General features: G+C 45.1%; 1 protein-coding gene across 2 annotated transcripts in view; it reads right to left on the reverse strand.

Annotated features, from left to right (window-relative positions):
* Nucleotides 1-23,093, reverse strand: part of LOC123773871 (rabphilin-3A) — a 648,197-nt gene that overhangs the window by 532,480 nt on the left and 92,624 nt on the right. The window contains exon 1 of one of the 2 annotated variants that reach the window (XM_069318827.1): nt 8,050-8,187. The exons of the other annotated variant lie outside the window; for it this stretch is intronic. The gene's annotated coding sequence lies outside the window, so the exon portion shown is untranslated. Of the gene's footprint in view, nt 1-8,049; nt 8,188-23,093 lie in introns of those variants that run through there. 2 annotated transcript variants of the gene reach the window in all.

A 23,093-nucleotide genomic window follows, 5' to 3' on the forward strand; every position in this document is an offset into this window, starting at 1 on the left:
GTGCTCACAAGGGCACACAGACCGTTAACACAGACCACAGGTGTTCACAAGGGCACACAAACCGTTAACACAGACCACAGGTGCTCACAAGGGCACACAGACCGTTAACACAGACCACAGGTGCTCACAAGGGCACACAGACCGTTAACACAGACCACAGGTGCTCACAAGGGCACACAGACCGTTAACACAGACCACAGGTGCTCACAAGGGCACACAGACCGTTAACACAGACCACAGGTGCTCACAAGGGCACACAGACCGTTAACACAGACCACAGGTGCTCACAAGGGCACACAGACCGTTAACACAGACCACAGGTGCTCACAAGGGCACACAGACCGTTAACACAGACCACAGGTGCTCACAAGGGCACACAGACCGTTAACACAGACCACAGGTGCTCACAAGGGCACACAGACCGTTAACACAGACCACAGGTGCTCACAAGGGCACACAGACCGTTAACACTGACCACAGGTGCTCACAAGGGCACACAGACCGTTAACACAGACCACAGGTGCTCACAAGGGCACACAGACCGTTAACACAGACCACAGGTGCTCACAAGGGCACACAGACCGTTAACACAGACCACAGGTGCTCACAAGGGCACACAGACCGTTAACACAGACCACAGGTGCTCACAAGGACACACAGACCGTTAACACAGACCACAGGTGCTCACAAGGGCACACAGACCGTTAACACAGACCACAGGTGCTCACAAGGGCACACAGACCGTTAACACAGACCACAGGTGCTCACAAGGGCACACAGACTGTTAACACAGACCACAGGTGCTCACAAGGGCACACAGACCGTTAACACTGACCACAGGTGCTCACAAGGGCACACAGACCGTTAACACAGACCACAGGTGCTCACAAGGGCACACAGACCGTTAACACAGACCACAGGTGCTCACAAGGGCACACAGACCGTTAACACAGACCACAGGTGCTCACAAGGGCACACAGACCGTTAACACAGACCACAGGTGCTCACAAGGACACACAGACCGTTAACACAGACCACAGGTGCTCACAAGGACACACAGACCGTTAACACAGACCACAGGTGCTCACAAGGGCACACAGACCGTTAACACAGACCACAGGTGCTCACAAGGGCACACAGACCGTTAACACAGACCACAGGTGCTCACAAGGGCACACAGACCGTTAACACAGACCACAGGTGCTCACAAGGGCACACAGACCGTTAACACAGACCACAGGTGCTCACAAGGGCACACAGACCGTTAACACTGACCACAGGTGCTCACAAGGGCACACAGACCGTTAACACAGACCACAGGTGCTCACAAGGGCACACAGACCGTTAACACAGACCACAGGTGCTCACAAGGGCACACAGACCGTTAACACAGACCACAGGTGCTCACAAGGGCACACAGACCGTTAACACAGACCACAGGTGCTCACAAGGGCACACAGACCGTTAACATAGACCACAGGTGCTCACAAGGGCACACAGACCGTTAACACAGACCACAGGTGCTCACAAGGGCACACAGACCGTTAACACAGACCACAGGTGCTCACAAGGGCACACAGACCGTTAACACAGACCACAGGTGCTCACAAGGACACACAGACCGTTAACACAGACCACAGGTGCTCACAAGGACACACAGACCGTTAACACAGACCACAGGTGCTCACAAGGGCACACAGACCGTTAACACAGACCACAGGTGCTCACAAGGGCACACAGACCGTTAACACAGACCACAGGTGCTCACAAGGGCACACAGACCGTTAACACAGACCACAGGTGCTCACAAGGGCACACAGACCGTTGACACAGACCACAGGTGCTCACAAGGGCACACAGACCGTTGACACAGACCACAGGTGCTCACAAGGGCACACAGACCGTTAACACAGACCACAGGTGCTCACAAGGGCACACAGACCGTTGACACAGACCACAGGTGCTCACAAGGGCACACAGACCGTTAACACAGACCACAGGTGCTCACAAGGGCACACAGACCGTTGACACAGACCACTGGTGCTCACAAGGCCACACAGACCTCAGGTGCTCACAAGGGCACACAGACCGTTAACACAGACCACAGGTGCTCACAAGGGCACACAGACCTCAGGTGCTCACAAGGGCACACAGACCGTTGACACAGACCACAAGTGCTCACAAGGGCACACAGACCACAGGTGCTCACAAGGGCACACAGACCGTTGACGCAGACCACAGGTGCTCACAAGGGCACACAGACCAAAATACACAAATAAATGCACATATTCAAAAACGCTGCATAAACATACACAGACCGTATGTCTGTGTATGTACTGTATGTATGTACTGTTTATTTATGTACTGTTTAAAGAGAATGAGAAAATCCACATAAGCCGTCATGAGGGTTCGAACCTATGCGCTGGGTATTCCCAGACACACTCTAAACAACTAGGCAACGACATGGTCAAAAGATCTGGGGTTCTATTGAACCTTCAAGGATTCCAGAGGCTTCCATTGAAGCCAAACCGAGATGACACAATTCCTATATGCACTCTGGCTTAGTTGCCCAGGAATACTACCTCCGACGCTTTTGGGATTACCAAGCGCATTGGTTCGAGTCCTCATCACGGCTCCTCTAGATTTTCTCACAGATATATCATATACAGATATATCAGATACAGCGCCTGGGCGCCTAACAGCTGAGAGGAGACCTTTTCGGATTCGTATTCCTAACGTTCCGGGTTCGATCCCCGGTGGAGGCGGAGAAAAATGTACAAAAAGTTTCTTTCACCCTAATGCCCCTGTTACCTAGCAGGAAATAGGTACCTGGGAGTTAGACAGCTGCTACGGGCTGCTTCCTGGTGGGGGGGGGGGTATAACAAAAAGGAGGCCAGGTCGAGGACCGGGCCGCGGGGACGCTAAGCCTGGAAAGCATTTCAAGATACTGTTATTTATCTGTGTATAAGAGAGAATGTCTGTCTGTTTGATAGTCTGTCCAAAGTTGGAGGCCAGACGCTTTGGTCTAACTTCTCCCAAATTGGCAGAGTGAGTGCCTGGGGCTCGGCTACAAGTACCTCTGGCAGTTTGTAACATCTGCTGATGTAGATCTGACTAAATGTAAACTCTGTCAGCAGAACTATTCGCATACTTTGCGTCATTATATAATGGAATGTGAAAAAATCGCGGAATTTAGAGATAACACCATCAATGGAGTCCAAGAAATGTGTAAGTACTTCTTTCATAATGATGTACTGCCAGGAATCTTGGCCAAGTATCTAAAGTGTGCTTACTGTAGCTGCCGCCCAGTTGGGTGGGTGTGGAGCACATGACTGTAAAGCTGCCGCCCAGTTGGGTGGGTGTGGAGCACATGACTGTAAAGCTGCCGCCCAGTTGGGTGGGTGTGGAGCACATGACTGTAAAGCTGCCGCCCAGTTGGGTGGGTGTGGAGCACATGACTGTAAAGCTGCCGCCCAGTTGGGTGGGTGTGGAGCACATGACTGTAAAGCTGCCGCCCAGTTGGGTGGGTGTGGAGCACATGACTGTAAAGCTGCCGCCCAGTTGGGTGGGTGCGGAGTACATGACTGTAAAGCTGCCGCCCAGTTGGGTGGGTGCGGAGCACATGACTGTAAAGCTGCCGCCCAGTTGGGTGGGTGTGGAGCACATGACTGTAAAGCTGCCGCCCAGTTGGGTGGGTGTGGAGCACATGACTGTAAAGCTGCCGCCCAGTTGGGTGGGTGTGGAGCACATGACTGTAAAGCTGCCGCCCAGTTGGGTGGGTGTGGAGCACATGACTGTAAAGCTGCCGCCCAGTTGGGTGGGTGTGGAGCACATGACTAAAGCTGCCGCCCAGTTGGGTGGCTGTGGAGCACATGACTGTAAAGCTGCCGCCCAGTTGGGTGGGTGTGGAGCACATGACTGTAAAGCTGCCGCCCAGTTGGGTGGGTGTGGAGCACATGACTGTAAAGCTGCCGCCCAGTTGGGTGGGTGTGGAGCACATGACTAAAGCTGCCGCCCAGTTGGGTGGCTGTGGAGCACATGACTGTAAAGCTGCCGCCCAGTTGGGTGGCTGTGGAGCACATGACTGTAAAGCTGCCGCCCAGTTGGGTGGGTGTGGAGCACATGACTAAAGCTGCCGCCCAGTTGGGTGGGTGTGGAGCACATGACTGTAAAGCTGCCGCCCAGTTGGGTGGGTGTGGAGCACATGACTAAAGCTGCCGCCCAGTTGGGTGGCTGTGGAGCACATGACTGTAAAGCTGCCGCCCAGTTGGGTGGGTGTGGAGCACATGACTAAAGCTGCCGCCCAGTTGGGTGGGTGTGGAGCAAGACTAGTAACTGTGTGACTCACCATAGATGTAAAGTGCCTTGTATAGTGACTGTTGTGAGCCTCTTGTTGATCACTTGTGACAAAAGATTATTGATGTGTGGGTGATTAAATACGTATGTATATATGCATACGTATATAAATGTACATGTATGTATGAGTATGTGTACCTGTATATATAACATTAATAATTTTGTAACTAGCTTCAAACGATTGTTATTTGCTAAGCTAAACGAACTAGAGGGTTCAGTTCCTGAACCGATTATGTGCCTCTGTAATCCTTTACACCACCGCCCACGGGATGGGTATGGGGTGCATAATAAAGAAAGAAATTGAAGAAATTGAATTGGGGTACAGGATAAACATAGGCTGGTCGGGGTGGCCACAATTCTAAAGGGAACCGTGTGCCGGGGTTACATTCAGACCCCCACGGCGATATTTGGATCTGCCCACCAGAATACCGTTGAAAGTATCTTGAAAGTTTTAAAACAGATTTTGTTATAGAAGTATACAACCCGTCCTCGACTCAAGTCCATTACATTCAGCGGTCGACCCCACAGACGCATTCATAAATTTTAACATGCTGTTCATTCAGAACGGGAATTTTCTCAAGTATAAATTAATATTATAATATATTAGCATATTGTGTATATATAGGCATAGGATAGGTTAGGTTAGGTGTTTAGGTTCTGTTGGGGATTATTTGTATTTGTAGTACGTGGGTGAAGCATTTACAGCGTTGTGATTCGAATAAAATTCGTCAGTGAAGCACTTCTTCCGGATATGTTCGAACGTCAGCAGTTGTGAGTCGTGTGTAAACCGCTTTTCATTCATAAACAGCTGGGGTCTGGCGGGTGCATGGAATCACTTTTGGATCTTTGTTTGGAGGACGTGCTGAAATATTTACCATGATTCATTGACCTCAGAAAAATTAATAAATTTCCTACTATTTAAATTAACACCATAATCACAAGAAAAACAGGTAAAATTATATTGTGAACCTCCGTGTACCATAGAGGACAAAGCAACTCTCACATTCCAATAAGGAACTATTACACTGTGTGAATGTCATTTAATATTATAAAGACAATGATGCTTGCTCTTATTAAGGTATTACAAATATTGTAGGATAGACAGATAGAGCTGTGTGAAGGGGGTAGTTAAGAAGATGGGGGAGTTAGATCAACACATTCTCCGAGACAACAGGGGGGGGTACAGGAGAGGGGACCAAGGGGGTAGGGGAGTGTGGGGGAAGTGGGGACGAGGCGAAGGGAGAAAGGGGCAGGGAAACAAAAATAGATCAGTAGGTGGATGACTAGATGGATCGATGCAAAGCCAGATAGATGGATGCACAGGTTAAGTTTTCAGTCTTATATGTTTATTTCTAATGTTCTGAAATGCTGAAAACAGAAGTTTAGTCAGTACATTAATTTGGGTTTGAGGATGAGAGTGATGTACAAGTTTTCCTGGGACATGACTATTTTCTTTGTAATTACATACTCTGGTATCTCTGATGTAGTGGACTTATAAGAATAAAGTGGTTGAGAGATGTGTTGCGAATGTTAATACATACGGAACGTTAGAGATTCGCTACGCGCCTCAGATACTCAGGGGTTTCTTCCATGCAGTCTGTCGGTCTGTACTGCTACCCTTAAATGTTGTTGTGCAAGAGTATTATGTATAGTCTAGTCTTGGTACCTCGGGAGCAGCTTTAATTGTTTAGTTAGAAGTATTGTTACTAGGTGCCTGGATTGACTGTTTATTATTTATGGCTGTATTGGGCAATTGTGTTCTAAAGTAAGATAGTGTAGACCAATCATTTGCGCAAAGAAATCACATTAACGTGTCATATCGATAAGAAAATCAGTGAGAGACATGAGGAGGATTCGAACCTGCACACTTGGGAGTACCCAGTGTGCAGTGAATCCTCCTCATGTCTCCTATTGATTTTCTCATGATTCATTTGTGTTGGGATCCATGAGAGCCTCACGCCTCATGTAAACACCAGCAGCTCCCTCAGACCCTGGCGCCCTGTATACTTGTTTGGTCTACCTTGATATTATAATATTATTTGATTATATTTAAGTCTGAGGAGTGTGCCAAGCCTAAGGAGTTGTTCCTATACCAGTGATCATTAAACACTGTTGCCAGTTGGCTCCAGCATAACAGTGAGTTAAGGAGTTGTCATTGTTGTATGTTTTGTAATCTGCGGCAGCGCGAAAGAAATTGTTCTATTTTGTTTCTTGCGCTTATAATACCTTAAATTGTGGTGAGTAGCAACACCAACCGTCCCATGGCCTCTTAAGAGACCACATGTGGTCGAGGGACTCAGGGTCGAGGGACTCAGTATACCACTCGAGGTCGCGGAGGGAAGGTCGCTGTCTCACGTTCTAAATAAACCTCTTCTGGGTTACTTTTCCCACATGATATCAATGATTTTATTGAACATTTATATGTAAAAATTTAATTATACAAGTAGAAAAAGATAGTGATAATATGTAATATAAGATAACTATGAATTATAGCAAATATTTATAGCGTTGTAAGACCATGTGATTCAATAAATTATATTTCCTTGCCCTCAATAACCTGCTTCATGGGTTGGTTTAATTAAATTTTACAATAAATTTTACATTTACAACTCCACAGTGGAGGGCTTATAATAGTTATATTTATTTAATTTATGATTAGTTCACCCAGTATGGCAAGATTGAATTAAAACGAACATTTGGTGAATGAAATTAATTAAAATTACTTTCTAAATTATTTAACTTCGAAAGACCAGCCTATACTATAATTGTTTATTTGTCATTGAATGAACTAATTACTAATTGACTATAATCAAATTGATTGAAATACTTAACTAAATAATTTAAGGAAATATGGGTGAGCAGCGAGGTGTATCCTGGCAGACCGCTTCCGCGTCCTATAAGGGATCCCCCGTGGCGCACTGGTAACACACTCGCCCTGCATTTCGCGAGCACTTTGGCTTGGGTTCGTATCTTGGCCGGGGAAGATTGACTGGGAGCCAATCCTTAACTGTAGCCTCTGTTCATCCAGCAGTGAATGGGTACCTGGTTGTTAAACGATTTGGCGGGTCGTATTCCGGGGGAAACAGTTAGGATTAAGGACTTGCCCGAGACGCTGTGAGTGCTGGTGGCTGTACAAGAATGTAACAACTCTTGTATATATAAATAAAATAAGAAAATATGACTACGTGGGGCCTCGTAGCCTGGTGGATAGCGCGCAGGACTCGTAATTCTGTGGTGCGGGTTCGATTCCCGCACGAGGCAGAAACAAATGGGCAATGTTTCTTTCACCCTGAATGCCCCTGTTACCTAGCAGTAAATAGGTTCCTGGGAGTTAGTCAGCTGTCACGGGCTGCTTCCTGGGGGTGGAGGCCTGCTCGAGGACCGGGCCGCGGGGACACTAAAGCCCCGAAATCATCTCAAGATAACCTCAAGATAACGTTAGACTGGCGTTACACTCTTGGACGAGAAGTAAACCTCCGACCGGTAATTTTAGTATTGGATTTAAATTGTCATACTCGCATCAAATTCACGAGGTAGTTAGTAATTCAGCGTATGAGTGGCTTTAAGCATAGTCTCGCTCTATCTAGATATCCAACATTCTGTTTGTAACTCATTATGAATGTATGTACTTTTACCTGAATAAACATTCATTTATTTATTTATTTATTTACTAGACTGAAGGTACGGACACACCTAATTTGTGGTTGTCCGGCGTTGTAAACGGCCAGCCCTTCCTTCCTTCTATCATATTAAAACTTAACGTTTTAAGGTGGGTCGGAGATAACCTGTGTCGGTCCTGGACGCCGAGAACACCACTAACTTTCTATGGTTACGATGTAAATGTCCACAATATTAGCGTCTGCTCCACGAGAGAACACTGAGCAATGGCGACGAGACCCTTCCTCCTCCTCGCTGACTCTCTAGTCACAGCCAGGGTTAATATTTATTTATGAGAAGGGCTCTTAAATTCTCACCGCTTATAAACCGAATTAATATAATTAATTCGATAGATTGTTAAAGTATTATTTAATCTTCTCACTCTAATTTAATTACATTACTTAACTGAAAACAACTTCAGTTGATCAGTTGTGTGGTGGCGAGGCGGCAGCAGCTGACGTCACACAGAGGAGCACTGCATCATGCCTTACTGCATATTATTATTACACAGTATTTTAAACAGAGGACGAATCCTCATAGGAATTGAATATTTAATATTTAAGAGTTATTTATTATTATGTGGAAATTATTTCCCGCGCGCGTTGAGGGAGACGCCCCGTCATAGATGGAAAAATATCGTGGAAATTTCCACCATGAAATATATTTATGACGGCGTTGTATTGCTGTAATGAATCCCATTGATGCAATCACAATACCCTGGCCACATTGTACTTATACTTCATTAGTATATATAGTATACACAGCTACATATGCAACCATATACACATTCATTGTATTCATACATATAATGGCTATTGCTAATAAAGGGGTTGCCAGGCGTCTCCAGCCAGCAGAAAGGACGCCATATTAGTTTAATATAAAAGTAATATTTGAGTGTAGTGGAGACACCTCCAGTTTGGGGAAGAGTGTACTAGATACATTTAAACAGAGCTTGGTGCGGCGACCCTGTGGAGCCCCACAACAGGATAATTACTTACTGAAGAAGCAGGAAGCCTAATAGTCACAAGCTACCAGAGATGTCAAAGGAATAAGTTGATTCATTCAGGCATAAACCTTCTTGTATAAATGTAGTCGTGTTCTTTACTACAGATCAGATCAGGGAGTTATGACTGACGCAGTGAATGCCCGTACAAGTTTCTAGGAAAACTTTCATTTTTATATATATGAATTTTTAGTCCAGAGGGAGTGGATGGCTTGAGTAGGCTGCCAAGGTGTTATTGATATTATTTCATTAACATTATTATTCAAGTGATATTATTGTGTTATTGACTGAAATATTAATGGTTATTATATCAATGAGATTATTATTCAAACGCCATAAATGTGTCATGGAAGTGCAGTCTTGATATGCTTTCAGTGAAAAATTATGACGTTATTATTTCTGTACGTTATTATATGTCTCTTTGATTATAATTAAATGATATATTTATTAGCCGAGGAGAGGCTTAACGGATAATTTTTTGTGTATATATGCCAAGCAGTCGAGGCTATCACAAGATCAATCGTTTGAAGACATGAGTGGTTGATCTTCCAGTTCTGTGATATATATACATACATATAATGTTTAAATATTAGGACTAGATTATAGAGTTACATGAGAAAACTTTCTGTAAAAGGTACAAAACTAGATTAAAGTATTATTGCTCCCTGCAGTGACGACCTTGGCTTGACAGATTGGGCCTCTACACTCTGACTAGCCTTGATAAGATTCCAGATTAATTTGACCGAGATAATCGCGGGAGAGATTATCTCGGTCTTGAGAGAGAGAAGTACTTGGGAGTGGAGGCACTCACCGACTACAGGGAACTAAAGACACAGCAGGACCAGGCCGACAGCCAAGTGTGTGGACGTGACGCAGGCTGTTGTTAAAGCAGCGGGTCTTCCTATGGTTTCCCAGCGTCAAGAAACTGTCGTGAGGAAGTGCCCTTATTCTACACCCATCCTCAGACCAAGTCCATTCCCTCCAGCGGGGGCGACCCCAAGGACGCATTCATCATTTTGAACATGATGGTCATTCAAAATAGGAATTGTCTTAAATGTAAATTAATATTGTTATATATTAGCATACTGCGTATATCAGTTGTGAGTCGTGTGTAAACCGTTTTTATTCATAAACTGGGTTTGGCGGGTGCATGGAATGGACGTTGTTTATGAGGACGAGTGTATCCTAACCTTCCAGAGGACCTAAAACAGACAGTATGTAGATTTCACGAGCAGTTACCATTTTCAATTACGACCATTATTGGTCTTAGATTATACATCAAAATGCGACGTTCTATTAGGAGGACAGGATGGCCAGAGCTCTCCCTTACCCTGACTAGTGGTGTTTTCCTGAAAGCAGCTAACAGGAGAATAGATAGCCGTCTCCTTCTCACAGGAGTTAATTTCCCCCCACCCCATTAATGTGAGGTGAAGAGACTGACTGGGTCAGGACGACCTTTTACCTAACATTTAAGCGGCGTCCGTTATAGAGACTAAGAGGACATATTAACTTACAATATACACATGCAAATATTAATATCCTAATGTGGAAAAGGCGTAGAATTATTATTTCATAATTTTATCTCAATTGTTTGAAACTGGTTGAAAACTAGACCACAATGATGAATGCGCCACCCTCGACACATGTGTGTTTGACGAAACTCACACTATATGAGTGTGAGTCTTCTCACTCACCTAATTGTGCTTGCGGGGGTTGAGCTTTGGCTCTTTGGGCCCCGCCTCTCAACTGTCAATCAACTGGTGTACAGATTCCTGAGCCTACTGGGCTCTATCATATCTACATTTAAAACTGTGTATGGAGTCAGCCTCCACCACATCACTGCCTAATGCATTCCACCTGTTAACTACTCTGACACTGAAAAAGTTCTTTCTAACGTCCCTGTGGCTCATTTGGGTACTCAGTTTCCACCTGTGTCCCCTTGTTCGCGTACCGCCAGTGTTGAATAGTTTATCCTTGTTTACCCTGTCAATTCCCCTGAGGATTTTGTAGGTAGTGATCATGTCTCCCCTCACTCTTCTACCTTCCAGTGTCGTAAGGTGCATTTCCCTCAGTCTTTCCTCGTAACTCATGCTTCTTAGTTCTGGGACCAGTCTAGTGGCATACCTCTGAACTTTTTCCAGCTTCGTCTTGTGCTCGACAAGGTGCGGGCTCCATGCTGGGGCCGCATACTCCAGGATTGGTCTTACGTATGTGGTGTACAAGATTCGAAACGATTCCTTACACAGGTTCCTGAAGGCTGCTCTGATGTTAGCCAGCCTTGCATATGCCGCAGACGTAATTCTTTTTATGTGGGCTTCAGGAGACAGGTTTGGTGTGATATCAATTCCTAGGTCTCTTTCTCTTTCCGTTTCATTAAGTAATTCATCTCCTATTCTGTATCTTGTGTCTGGCCTCCTGTTTCTACCGCCTAGTTTCATTACGTTCTTAACATCCATTTGTTGGATCATTCATTCAGTCTGTCTAGGTCGTCCTGTAGCCTCCTACTATCATCCTCTGTTTCAATCCTCCTCATAATTTTTGCATCATCAGCAAACATTGAGAGAAACGATTCTATACCCTCTGGGAGATCATTTACATATATCAGAAACAGTATTGGTCCAAGGACCGACTCCTGCGGGACTCCACTTGTGACGTCACGCCAATCCGAGACCTCACCCCCTCACAGTGACTCGTTGTCTTCTGTTACTTAGGTACTCCCGTATCCAACGGAGTACCTTCCCTTTCACTCCAGCCTGCATCTCCAGCTTTCTCACTCGCCTCTTGTGTGGTACTGTATCAAAGGCTTCTTGACAATCCCAAAATATGCAGTCTGCCCCCCCCCCCCCCCTCTTTCTTGCCTGATTTTTGTTGCCTGGTCGTAGAATTCAATTAATCCTGTGAGGCAGGACCTGCCATCCCTGAACCCATGTTAATGCTGTGTAACAAAGTTCTTTCGCTCCAGATGTTCCACTAGCTTTCTTATATACAATCTTCTCCATCAGCTTGCATGGTATGCAGGTTAGGGACACTGGCCTGTAGTTCAGTGCCTTATGCCTATCCCCTTTCTTGTATATTGGAACTACATTAGCTGCCTTCCAAATTTCTGGCAGTGCCCCTTTTTCCAGTGATTTGTTATACACTATGGAGAGAGGCAGGCACAGTGCTTCTGCTCCTTCCCTTAGCATCCAAGGGGAGATTCCATCTGGGCCTATAGCCTTTGTCACATCCAACTCTAGTAAACACTTCTTCACTTCCCCGCTGGTAATCTCAAACTCTTCTAGTGGTTCCTGGTTAACTATTCCCTCTCTTATCTCTGGAATCTCTCCTTGCTTTATGGTGAAGACCTCCTGGAATTTCTTATTCAGTTCCTCACACACTTCCTTGTCGTTTGTAGTGAATCCTTCTGCCCCTATTCATTACCTGTTCCTTTACTGCTGTTTTCCTCCTGATGTGACTATGCAGCAACTTGGGTTGAGTTTTTGCCTTGCTTGCGATGTCATTTTCGTATTGTCTTTCTGCCTCTCTTCTCATCCTGACATATTCATTCCTGGCACTCTGGTATCTTTCTTTGCTCTCAAGTGTCCTGTTATTCCCATAGTTTCTCCATGCCCTATTACTTTGCTGCTTGGCTAGCCTACATCTCTGATCAAACCATGGGTTTCTCATCATCATTTCATTGGTTTCCTTTTGGACTGGGACAAACTTGTTCGCTGCTTCCTTGCATTTGTGCGTGATGAAGCCCATCATGTCCTGGGCCGTCTTTCCCCTGAGCTTTGTTTCCCATGCTATATCTTTTAGGAATTTTCTTATCTCCTCACAGTTTCCCTTTTGGTTTCGGTATCCCTCCTCGAGTTCAATAACCCTTCCTCAACTAGATACTAAAACGCCAGTACACTGTGGTCGCTCATTCCTACTGGGGCCTCATAGCTGATTTCCCTTATGTCGGAGTCGTTCAGAGTGAAGACTAGGTCGAGTCTCGCTGGTTCATCGTTTCCTCTCATCCTTGTGGGTTCCCTGACATGTTGGCTTAGAAAGTTTCTTGTCGCCACCTCCATTAGTTTGGCTCTCCATGTATCCTCTCCTCCATGCGGTTCCTTGTTCTCCCAGTCTACCTTTACGTGATTGAAGTCTCCCATGATGAGCAGATGGGATCTATTTATACAGGCAGCAGAGGCTGCCCTCTCATTTATAGTGTTAACTGCCATGTTGTTGTTGTCATACTCTTGCCTTGGTCTTCTGTCATTTGGTGGAGGGTTATATATCACTGCTACTACTACTTTTGGTCCTCCCATTGTCATGGTGCCTGTTATGTAGTCTCTGAATCCCTCGCAGCCCGGGATAACCATCTCCTTGAAGCTCCATTCCTAACTCATTAGCAAGGCCACTCCACCTCCTCCCCGTCCTTCCCTTTCTTTCCTTATTACAGTGTAGTTCTGGAGAAACACCGCATTCGTTATGATACCTGAGAGTTTTGTTTCTGTGAGTCCGATTACATCTGGGTTCACTTCTTGTGTTCTTTCCCGTAATTCACTTGCCTTGCTGGTGATCCCATCTATGTTCGAGTACATCACCCTGAAGCTGACTCTCTTCTATCCTTTCTCATATCCTATTGCTTCCCCTGAAGCAGGGAAACAGGGAGGGACCGGGATGGGGGGCCTATATGAAGGGGGACCTGGGGGTTAACTGGGGTGTGTGAGGGCTGGGAGGATCTGGTACGGGGAGGATGGTGTAGGAGGGAGGGCTTGGGGGGTGGGTGAGTGGGGGAGGCTTGGGGGGGTGAGAGGGGGAGGCTTTGGAGAGTGTGGGAGAAGGGGAGGCTTGGGGAGGTATTGCAGGAGGGAGGGCTTGGGGGAATGAGGGGGGAGTGGGGGGCTTGGGGGGGCATAAAAGGAAGGAGGGCTTGGGGGGGAGGTTGGGGGATAGGGAGTGCCGAGTGGGATGAGGAAAAAGGGAGGGCTGAGGAGAGTGGGGGAGAAGGGAGGGCTCACGAGGGTGGAGGACACTGGAGGGTTTAGGGGGGGGGGGGGAAAGGGAGGGCATGGAGGATTAGGGAGGGCTTGGGGGGGGTGGGGAAGACGAGAGATCCTGGGGAGGGTGGGAGGTAGGGCATCTATTGGGTGGAGGATGGAGGAGGTGCTTCTCTCACTGTATCTGTTGAGTCGCCTGTGGAGGGTTCCCCGCTCCCCTCTGGGATTGTAGGGCTCGGGGTTGTGGCTCCCTGATTCCTTTGATGGGGGGACATGGGGAGGGTGGTGTTGGGGGGACATGGTGAGGGTGGTGTTGGGGGGACATGGGGAGAGTGGTGTTGGGGGGGACATGGGGAGGGTGGTGCTGGGGGGACATGGTGAGGGTGGTGTTGGGGGGACATGGGGAGAGTGGTGCTGGGGGGGACATGGGGAGGGTGGTGCTGGGGGACATGGGGAGGGTGGTGCTGGGGGGACACGGGGAGGGTGGTGCTGGGGGGACACGGGGAGGGTGGTGCTGGGGGGACACGGGGAGGGTGGTGCTGGGGGGACACGGGGAGGGTGGTGCTGGGGGGGACACGGGGAGGGTGGTGCTGGGGGGACATGGGGAGGGTGGTGCTGGGGGGATATGGGGGGTGGGGTGCTGGGGGGACATGGGGGGGTGGTGTTGGTGGTGTTGCAGACAGAAACGTTGCAGGAGTACAGATGGGGTTGGGGAAATGCCCAAGACTGGACTTCAAGTCAACATCAGGCGAACACATACTACACCCCCCCCCCCCCAACTCCACAGACACTACCACACTCCCCAGTACCACTACCAACACTGGGCGAACCACTGCCAGAACAGCACACCCTGGGTCAGGGTGGAGAAGGGGAGAACTACCAAAACCTTCCAGAAGTGGCACGCAATATGGAAATTCATTCATATTTGCAAACATACAAGGCCTGAAGTCAAAATCAAGAAATAAAGTTAAGTTCATAAATGGCCTTCTGTTGGAGTCAAACTCAATATTTGGGGCATTCACAGAAACTCATTCGAAAGATTACATGGATAGTGAATTCTTTATTTCAAACTATACTATATATAGATGTGATAGAGAAACTATGTCAAATGGAGGAGTAGATCTATATACTAAAGAGGACCTGGTAAGCACAGAACTACAGAACTCAACCAATGAGGTGGTAGAGGTACTTGGAATTAAGGTAGAAAAAATAAACCTAATTATTATTCTAATATATAAACCGCCAGATACAAAGGTTGAGGAATTCACAGAGCAAATGCACAAAATAGAGAAAATCCTTGATAACTTAGCAAACCCAGCACCAGATATTATCTTCCTTGGAGACTTCAGTCTAACAAATTTAAGATGGAGAATGGTAAACAAAAATATCATAGCAGGGAACCAACCTGGTAATAATCAACCACAGGTCAGAACTGTTGAGATTCTGTGACAAATTCTCGCTCAACCAACAGATTTCAGAACAAACTAGGAACGAAAACACATTTGACCTGTTATTCAGAAACATTGCTGAACTAATCAGAGACATTACTATCTCAGATACTACATACTCAGACCATAAGCTCAATGAAGTGCAAACTAACATTAAAAACGGTAGTAGGTCCAAGAGAATCAACAAGCGAGAAGGGTTATTCAATCAATTGAAGTTATAACAATCGGAGGATCGACGGAAAAAATTAAAATAGACCTTGCAACCATTCAATGGGAGACGGTCTTAAGCGACAAAACTCCCACACAGGGAATAGCTCAACTGACAGCTGAAGCTTACAAGGTCTGCTTGAAGCACGTGCCTGTGAGGAGGGGCAGACAGAGGACCACTCTAGAAAGAGGATGCAGACGACTATAAAGGAGAAGGACAAAATAATGGAAATGCTTAAACAGACACGAATATCACATCACAAGAAAGAAAAATAAACCCAAACAGGGAGATCGAAGAAATAGAGCAAACGTTGAACCGATCATACGTACAATAACATAATGTTTAACAGTGATAAATTCCAGGAACTCAGACACAGTAAAAATGAGAACCTTAAACATAACACAGGGTACAAAACACAATCAAATTTACCCATAGTAGGAAAGCAACATGTTCCGGTATCAACACCATCGTTGGAGTGTGGAGTAGCAACTTCAGCACCATCTATAGATCTGCACTCCAACTCCTCCTAGTATTGTGGACTATGTGGACAGTGCCATCTGTGGGTGGTGGCCTGGTATTAGCGAATGACTCCGGTTTCCTGCCTCAGTCAGAATGTGAGGTCGATGATGCTGGCTGGCGTATCAAGATCAGCGCCATCTAGGTTGTGGCTACGAGGCATAAACTCAAGTCCTCGGTGAAGGAGTGTTATCCCCAGGGTTCCCCAGTGTACTCTCCGTCTGGCTAATGACGTTTTTATGTCCACAGAGATGACCTATGGAGGTGATTGAGCTGTGGAGGGCAGTTTACTTTGGGCAGTCCACGAACCCTTAGCTTAGTCCTGCAAGAAGACTAAGTAGCCGCCGTCGATCTGAGCAGTGCGTGTTAGCTGCTGGTATATTCAGTGTCGGTGAAGATTGGCGTACCCAGGATTGGCTAATATTAAGGAAGACAGTGTTGTGTCTTGTGAAGTGCTGCTAGCAAGCTTCTAGAGGCTTCTGCCAGGGTGTTTGCTACCCCCTGTTTGTATGTTAGTTTGGGACCCCTGTTAGCATGTTTCTGAAGACCTTTCCCAGTGAGTAGCTGGAGAGCGAAGGTGGGGTGAAGACCCACCGTGATACTGTGTGGGTGGACTGGCCCATGGTGAACTCGCCAGTGTTGGCTAGTGGACAACATGTACCTGGGATGTGGGTTCAGTGGGCTTGACGAACACTGGTTGTGTTGTGCCCTGAGTGAAAGAGGCATTTTTGTACATACGTGTACTAATAATCTATTATAGTGTAAATATATTGGTGATGGGAATTGTGTCTGGCTTATCCCCCCCCCTCCCCCCCTCTTATTTATGCATTGTACTACTGCCAATTCCTGAAAGCTTACTACCGACTTGGGGTCAGATATAGAATAAGAGATCATAACACCAAGAGCCCGGTTACTGGTCCATAGTGGCCGTAACACAACATGTTAAAGATTGGGAATAATGATGTCTGACGACCTAACGTTTAGGGAGCACAACCAAGCAAATACTGCATCGGCCAGAAAAATAAATCCAGGGATCCCATCACAATGGTTGTACTATTCAAATCACTTGTGTTGTCCCGTCTTAAGTACTGCTCAGTACTCACTTCCCCCTTCAGAGCAGGAGAGATTGCTGAAATAAGAGGGAGTACAGAGAACATATATGGCATACATAGACGCCGTAATTGCGTCAGCCAGACAAATAATAGGATGGATTATGAGAAATAGATAAAGCACCAAAATTACTGGGATCGTCTTAAAGATCTCTAAATGTACTCACTCGAAAGGAGACGAGAGAGATATCAAGTAATATACACTGGAGGGCCAGGTCCCAAATCTACACAGTAAAGTAACAACGTACTGGAGTGAACGATATGGAAGGAAATGCAGAATAGAACCAGTGAAGAGCAGAGGTGCCATAGGCACAATCAGAGAACACTGTATAAACATCAGAAGTCCGCGGTTGTTCAACACCCTCCCAGCGAACATAAGAAATATTGCCGGAACAACCATGGACATCTTCAAGAGAAAAAGACCATTTTCTTCAAGGAGTGGCGGACCAACCGGGCTGTGGTGGATATGTAGGCCTACGGGCCACTCCAAGCAACAGCCTGTTGGACCAAGCTCTCAGAAGTCAAGCCTGGCCTCGGGCAGAGCTTGGGGAATAGAAGAACTCCCAGAACCCCATCAACCAGGTGGTGATGGGGAAGATGGATGATGACCCCGAGCACCGCTGGAGCATGTGGTCGCGTGACAGCTGCAGCTTCATACACTACCCCCCCCCCCTTTGTTCACACACTCCACTCCCCCCCCCCCCGGGTTCTTCACACACTCAACTCCCCCCAACTTCATCACAAACACACTCAACTCCCCCTTGCTTCTTCACACACTCAACTTCCCCCCCCCCCTTCACCCCGCTTCAGGACACACTCAACTCCCCCCCCCCCCTTCACTCCGCTTCAGGACACACTCAACTCCCCCCCCCTTCACCCCGCTTCAGGACACACTCAACTCCCCCCCCCCCTTCACCCCGTTTCAGGACACACTCAACTCCCCCCCCCTTCACCCCGCTTCAGGACACACTCAACTCCCCCCCCCCTTCAGGACACACTCAACTCCCCCCCCCCCTTCACCCCGCTTCTGCACACACTCAACTCCCCCCCCCCCCCCGCTTCTTCATTATACCTCTTCGTCATCATCTGGTGCCTTTTGTCCTCCTCCTCCTCTATAATTAAGAACTGTATAAATGTTAGTCTAGTATAAAATAGACAGCATTAGAAACACAGAAATAAAAGAATCCATTGAAACCTTTAGACCAAACACGTAAGGAATTCATGAAAAGAATTTGTCCCTCCGTGCCTGGAGTACAGGCTCAGGCCACACGCAAGAGTACTTCTCTAACTGTACTTTTGTAATTGTACTTGAGGAGTAGGTTGAGCCTCAGCTCGTGGGCCTTCCCACTCAACCTTCGATCATTTGCTTTTTAAGGTTTCCACAGTCATTTGTACATTTGAAATTATTTCTACCTTTCAACCGTGTCCCCTTGTTCGTGTTCCACCCATTCCAAAGAATCTGGGCCCAGATTCACGAAGCACTTACGCAAGTACTTACGAACGTGTACATCTTTCCTCAATCTTTGACGGCTTTGGTTACATTTATTAAACAGTTTACAAGCATGAAAACTTGCCAATCAACTGTTGTTGTTATAAACAGCCTCCTGGTGCTTCGGAGCTCATTAACTGTTTAAAATAATTGTAAACAAAGCCGCCAAAAATTGAGAAAAGATGTACAGGCTCGTAAGTGTTTCCGTAAGTGCTTTCGTGAATCTGGCCCCTGACATTTGTGGGAAATTTTACCCACTATATCTATATTATTATCTAAGAAATGTATTAATTCTATATCATATCAAAATCATTTCAGAATCACTTCAGATTCATTAAATCCTACATCTGGATTCTACATGACAATGCCACTATGATCACGTACACCATAGAGCCCCTGGGTGCCTTCATGACTTTATGCATGATTTCTCAAGGCTCTAGAAGCTTCGAGAAGAATATCTTTAATTAAAAAAACTATTGGAACAATCAATCGATTTCCAGTGAGGATTTAATCAAATCCTTAATAAGAATCAATAGTACTCTTAAGTACTACTTATAATATTTAAATCCTATGTCTAATTATATTATAATCAAGTCTTATCTTCATCATATGTCTAGACAATAAAAATACCTTGAAGGCTACCCTCTCTAGGGAGGAGGGCGGAGCCAACTTGGGAGATGAAGCAGCCTAAGCGGCGCCACAGGGCAGGGAGATGAAGCAGCCTAAGCGGCGCCACAGGGCAGGGAGATGAAGCAGCCTAAGCGGCGCCACAGGGCAGAGAGATGAAGCAGCCTAAGCGGCGCCACAGGGCAGGGAGATGAAGCAGCCTAAGCGGCGCCACAGGGCAGGGAGATGAAGCAGCCTAAGCGGCGCCACAGGGCAGAGAATGTTTTGTTTAAAAACAGAGTGAACATGTGACGGTGCAACCCGTTCTCGCACTTTCTTACAGTCAATATTGACTTATTAAATAAGTGCATATGTGACATATTAATTTATTGTGAATATTTTAGTTTACCTTGAAAAGCTTCATAGAAAACACCGATCTTACCTAACCTTCTTAGTATGTTAAGATAAGCATCTTATTGCTTCGCAATTACAATTATTACTTAACCTATACCTTAATAGGTTAAGTAATAATTGTAATTATGAAGCAATAAGATACTTATCTTAACATACTAAGAAGGTTAGGTAAGGTCGGTGATTTCTATTAAGCGTTTCAAGGTAAACTAAAATATTCACAATAAATTAGTATGTCACACATGCACGTATTTATTAAGTCAATACTGACTATACGAAAGAGCGAAGATGGGTTGGACAGTGCTTTGCAAACATTTTCAGTAAAGGACACCATACTAACTTAACATTATCACTAGTGATAACTCTATAGAACTGGGAGAGTACCTGGACTGTATCGATAAGGAAAAATTCCTAGTACTTTATCTAAATAAGAGTGTAGAATGAAGCACACCAAGTGATGCCACCTCCATCTCCACAATCAACTTTATCTAATCCTGCTGCAAATGCAACTAAGGATATAATCAATTAGCAAAGCTACCAGAATAATAAACAGCAACACAGTGACACAGAATATAGTGCCTAAACTCTACAAGAGAGTTATCCTGTCAGGCAACTTGCCAGACAGCACCATCATTCAGATTAAGTATATTGTGTGTTATTGTAGTGTGTTGATTGGCCAATTGCATGATTGTGTAACCTAACAAAAATGAGACCTAACATAAGCTTACCTTTCCATTTTCTTTCCCATGTTTTCTCTTACTTATTCCTATTACTATCCCCTTTATTACACCTTACCTTTCGTACCTTTTGCCTTGCTTTTTCTTTCTCTAAGATTTCTTCCTTCTCACCTCTCTCTAGCCTATATATTGCCTTCGCCACCTTCCCTCATCCACGGGAGACATCTCCCGTCACGCAGGGTGCAGTCGCACCTCCACACATCTCCAGTATCAGCTCTTGATACTGGTAATGGCTCAAAAGGGCCACCACTTACGGGCTATTCATGCCCGTGCCACCTTTTTGGTGGCTTAATCTTCATCAATCAATCAATCTTCCCTCATCACAATCGACTTGAGAATGGTCCAGGACGAACCGAAACGTCGTCGTCCCTTTACTTTCTAGTGTGGTTTGGTCAACATATTTCAGCCACGTTATTGTGACTCCTCGTCTGAATGCTTGTGTAACCATAATATATCCAATAAGTCTGTTTGTCATTACAGAGCAGGGCGACGCCCCAAATTTCACTAAGTTTTGATTAATCTTTCAGCAACTGAATCTCTTCCTTGAATCAGGACACTCATTTATCTAGACACTCATTCACCACAACTCAGTCATTGAAAGTCAAGCTTGACTGAATCTCTTTGTATAAATTAAATATATTTGTATATATAATTGATTATACATTAAGCTAACAATTGCTTACTTAGTTATCTTTAATTTATCATATAAGTTTATCATATTGAATATAATTTCTTGTGCCTAGATACCAGCACCAGATCCAAAGTTAAGGTCATTTAATTGCATATTTATATATATCAAAACTCTACAATACAACTTTTTGTGTTTATTAGTATGTGAATATTGACTGTTGTAATAATAGTGCTAGGCTGGACTATGTACATGTTTAGATCCTTGATTTAAACAGAACCAATGTTCAATTATAGAACTTAGTTTTTTAATATTATTCTTGTATTAAGTTGATGTGTTGAATTGTTTGCAGGTGGATTGTAGATCTTCAATCAACTTCTCCTTCACCCTTAGGGACCCCACCTGCCCCTTACAGCCCACAGTCTGTCATTAGGACAAGAGGAGCTAGGCTTTACAACCCTAGCTATGGACTTTAGCTGTATTAATTTTGCATACAGTAATTTTTAATTTATTACAGTACAAGTCCTAAGTAGTTCTCCTCATTTATCAACCCCGACCATTTTCCCACAACCTTGACACCCCCCATCATCTTTCCCTTGGTATTTTGTACGTGATAAACAAAGATCACAGTCCATTCCATACACCCGCCAAACCCGCGGTTTATTAATGAAAAACCGTTTACATACGACTCACAACTGCTGACGTGCGAACACTTCTGGAACAAGTGCTTCGCTGAAGACTTTTGTTTGAACTATAACGTTGTAAATGCGTCATCCATGTACTACAAGTATAAATAATCGCCAACAGAACCTAAACACCTAACTTGTGCCTAAAAATGCACAGTATGCTAATATATATCAATATTTATTTTTGTTTGAGAAAATTCCTGTTTTGAATGTGGTATTAATTCTCAAGAAAGGGGATAGAGAAGAGGCACTTAACTATAGACCAATATCACTGACAAGCAATCCCTGCAAACTGCCTGAAACAATAATCAGGTTCAGACTAGTTACACACTTACAGAGAACTAGGTATGTAAACAATAATCAGGTTCAGACTAGTTACACACTTACAGAGAACTAGGTATGTAAACAATAATCAGGTTCAGACTAGTTACACACTTACAGAGAACTAGGTATGTAAACAATAATCAGGTTCAGACTAGTTACACACTTACAGAGAACTAGGTATGTAAACAATAATCAGGTTCAGACTAGTTACACACTTACAGAGAACTAGGTATGTAAACAATAATCAGGTTCAGACTAGTTACACACTTACAGAGAACTAGGTATGTAAACAATAATCAGGTTCAGACTAGTTACACACTTACAGAGAACTAGGTATGTAAACAATAATCAGGTTCAGACTAGTTACACACTTACAGAGAACTAGGTATGTAAACAATAATCAGGTTCAGACTAGTTACACACTTACAGAGAACTAGGTATGTAAACAATAATCAGGTTCAGACTAGTTACACACTTACAGAGAACTAGGTATGTAAACAAACATCAACATGGTCGGGGAAGGAAAGATAGGCAGACTGCATATTTCTGGACTGCCAAAAGGCCTTTGATACAGTACCACACAGGAGACTGCTATGCAAACTTGAGAGGCAGGTGGAAGTAAGGGAAAAAGCCCTAACATGTGGAAGGAATTACCTAACAGGCAGAAACCAGAGAGTAACGGTAAGGGGCGAGAAGTCAGAGTGGAGCACCTCAAGGATCGGTACTGGGACCAGTTTTATTTTTAATATACGTAAACATGTCTTCAAGAGTTGAGTCCAATATGTTGCTGTTTGTGAATGATTTGAAATTAATGAGTCGAGCTGTGACAGATGAGGATTGTTGGATCCTCAAAGAATACTTCAATAAATTGCAGAGATGGTCCGAGAAATTTCTACTGGAGTTAAACACGAGCCAGTATAACGTTATGGAAATGGTACCAGGTGACAG

Source organism: Procambarus clarkii, chromosome 91 (assembly GCF_040958095.1).
Source record: "Procambarus clarkii isolate CNS0578487 chromosome 91, FALCON_Pclarkii_2.0, whole genome shotgun sequence".
Classification (NCBI taxonomy): Eukaryota; Metazoa; Arthropoda; class Malacostraca; order Decapoda; family Cambaridae; genus Procambarus; species Procambarus clarkii.